Genomic DNA, 3,805 nt, shown 5'->3' with positions numbered 1-3,805 from the left:
TGGAAATTGCTCAAGATTGAATAATCAAGCTACTATTTTCCATTATTATCAACACATAAATATGGCTAAAACTATGCTTGGTGTTTACAAGCAATTTGTTAAAGGACTAGAAGACATCGTGATCTCACAAACTCAATGTGTAAATGAGTTAGAAAGGCTACTTCAGTCATCTCATGAAGAGGTAACAAAGCTTAGACAAATTCACCAAAAATTGAAGGAACATGCACTCCAAAAAACCCAACTAAAAAACACTCCTTTTAGGTTAAGAGTGAGTTCTAGACAGTTTAAAAGTGTTACATGCCTAGCCACACATGGGGGTGATAAGAAGAAACGGATGTGGATAATCCTCTAGATAGAATTTCTATGATAAAGTCTTCTATAAAAAACAATGACATGATTGAAATGCTCAAGCTCTCACAATGTGCAGGGCTTTGAAGGAAGGTAGTCAAGGAAGTTTGCCATGACTTTCGTGACTTGGTCAAACCTGATGAGATGGTGGAGGCATGTGACAAGGTTTCAATAATCAGAAAGGAATACAGAGCCATATCAAAGCTACTCACCCAAGGTATGAAGCCTCATTGTCTTCGTGTGTTTAGCTTACCCCGACCACATACCGTAGCAATGGCACGACACCAACAAAATTTGGCTATTCCAAGGTTCATAGGTGAATACAAACACATTGACGGTTTAATGATTGTAGGAAAGCCAAAAAAAAAGAAATCAATATTTAAGTATGACATATATAATAACATATTTATAGATGTTAGAAGGGTCTAATCAGAGCCATGGTGAAGTTCTATAAATGCACAATAGAGGACTGTGAGGGTAATCTTATTTTTATTATCAAGCTTGATGAGGCACAAATTTTCAAACATCAAAAAATGGAAAGAATCAGTATAGGGATGATGAACAAAGTATTAAATTATGCCCAAGGTAAGGAAGACGAGCCATTACATAGCGCACAGTTAGAGATGGAACTATGGTACATAGGGGCAACTATAGTGCTCGTCGATGAGAGTCATGATACTCTCAAATGGTTGTTTTGGCACACAAAAATTCCAAGCATCATTGATGCTCAGAATAAAGGAGAGATGCTTGTGGTTGATGGGGTAGGAAACTTTTCAATTGAGTAGAATATGAGTGTCGACTTGAAAGCATTGGAGTGCATATATGGGGTGTGGTGGTGGTGGTCCTGATGTGCAAACCCATGCTTCTATTGCATGGTAGGCATGAATAGTCCAGATTGGTATAACCCTACAATGGATTGTACGAAGCCTCCATCTAGAGACAAGACAAAGCAAGTAATTGGTGATAAAGACCAGACCAAGGCTAAAGGGAAATCAAAGACTAGGAGTAAGGGAAAGTCAACAAAAATAACTGAATTCAAGGGTGAACCATGTATTATGCTTGAGGATCCCAATTGGGATCCCATACTTCCTATAAAGCTAGAGAGAGTTCACATTTGTACTTTACATGTAGAAATTAGAATACTGGATAAGCTATTAAAGCTTCATCTTGACTATGCTTATTCCATTTTGCCATCATAGCTATTGGATGCATGTTAGAGCAATGTGAGATTTTACTCTCTAACATGGGCTTTCATGGTGGACATGTGCAACTTAAAAAGAATGACAAGAAATCAAGTACCATTAGTGATGTTCTAGGGGATGTGTCAATGGGAGGAGCCAAAGCTAGGAGGTTCTTGTCAAACTATGAAAACAAACAAGTTACAATACTATGGGAATGTTGGAAATCTCTATGCGAGCACACAAAGTTCTAACCAAGCTAGTAATTGAAGGATGACAAAGCTTTGTATAAGGGTCTGTATAGAGCTTGATAATTTTATAAAACTCTTATGTAAGCAAATGACTGAAGGCAATTATGCAAGTCAGTTTTAAACAACAATCAAGACACTTATGGAAACAATTGTAGTTGCCCGGGGGAACAAGGACATAACCTTCTACCTAGTAAGAGTTTTTGCTTCATGTAATTCATACATTGACCAATTAATTTGATATAAAATGATTATTAATATGTTTTTTTATATGTGAAGCATATTTTGTTTACACATGGCCCATACTTTGTGAGGAACCAAGGGCCTCTTGCTACATGGAATACTCAAGGCATAGAAAAATCACACTTTGCCGCACGTATCAACTATTTTTGTAAAACTTGACATGGTGGTAGAAAAACAACAACAAATGCACCATGAGAGCTTTTCAACACATTCTACTGAAGGCAAATGCAACGATACAATGAAATTCTTAAAAATCATGTTAGTTTATACAACACATGAGCAGTCATTGTTATTAACATCAATATATTATAAACACTCATCATGCTAAATAAAGTGTATCTTTATGTAGGATGGTGATTGAGAAGGAGAAAAAGACAAAGTGATGCAAATTGTAATAAAAAATGTTCTTAATAATACAAGTAGGAAAATAATTTGAAAAAAGTCTTCTTTTTTGCTTCAATTGTTTGTCTTCCTCAAAGAGACTCCCCTCCTTTTTGGGGTTTTCTTTGGGCAGTTGTTTGCCCTCATCTTTGGATAACTATTTAGCCTCATCTTCTTTGGGTAGTTTGCCTCTATACCTTAATATCTTTTGGCGTTGATAGTCTCTAAGAGCATGGGTATTCAAATCAGGAACTGCCTTTTCATATGCCGCATAACACAAAAAATATCCTCCCCTCGATGCCCATAGCCCTGGTGAATATCCAAAAATACGCATAGCTTTCTACTTCTCTATCAACATTATCTTTTCTACGTTGTGCTGTATCCTTCCATATCCTAAGTATGCTGATAGAACATTTAAGGAATGCGGGCAATCAATGGAATGCATGGATCATCTGAATATTTTGGGTGGTAAATGATCAACACGCCTGAAGGTATCTTTGAAATATAGTGGCTAAGGGCTGAGTTTCTGCCAACAATAAAAATCTTTAAAAAAATGTCGTGAATATATTCTTATAAATACCTTTTTGTTCTCATTCGTGAACAAGTTGCCTATCCTCCCACAAGTTAATTGAACCTTATGGAGACATCTCTCCTTTTGCGCATGGAATCCTTGGTTGCTCCCTTCCCATATTAGAGATTCCCATGCTCCGTTGAATAGATGAAAATTCTTCTTCTATGGGAAGAGTGTTTTCTTGTTCTTCAAACTTTCTTATGCACATTTCTATAGCCTTAGGTGCACCGATGAAAATGTCACCTCCTGCTTCTATATCAGGCCTGAAAATTTATCAATAGCATTTGGATCTAAAAAGTCTGATGCAACTTGACATCCATCTGCTATTAAACCAAGACAATAGTCCTCCCTTATACTCAAGAGCTTCTGGATATCTTTTAGTAGTACAAAACTCTTATTGTCCTTTAGTGGGAAGGATGGTAGGCATGGGAGAAGGATCTTCTTCTATGAATTCTCTATAGAAACATCCCTTTCCTCTAGAAGAATTAAACTTACCTTAGAGTCTACAACATCAAAATCCATGGTCATTATTTCTTCTTGCTCTATATCCACAATCATTTTTACATCATGCATTTTCTTGATTTTGAATGACCCCTAGAAATGCTACAAGCTGAACACTGGAACTGTCAAGACTGCTCTTTTTAACATCCTCAACTCCTGATTTTGCATGTAGATAGAAAAGGAAATCCACATGATGCTCAAGAAACTTGTATTCCTACTATGTAATATGCAATGCTCCAAGTGACTTTCAGATGGTCACGAAGTATGCTATACTTTTTTTGCAATCTGGACTTTTTTGAAGATTTATGTGACAACATGCTAAGATGATCAAAGCT

This window comes from Cibotium barometz, chromosome 44, assembly GCF_041138505.1.
Source record: "Cibotium barometz isolate CiBa-2024 chromosome 44, ASM4113850v1, whole genome shotgun sequence".
In the NCBI taxonomy this organism is placed as follows: domain Eukaryota; kingdom Viridiplantae; phylum Streptophyta; class Polypodiopsida; order Cyatheales; family Cibotiaceae; genus Cibotium; species Cibotium barometz.
The sequence above is the reverse complement of the archived record's forward strand: the minus strand, read 5'-3'. Positions refer to the sequence as shown.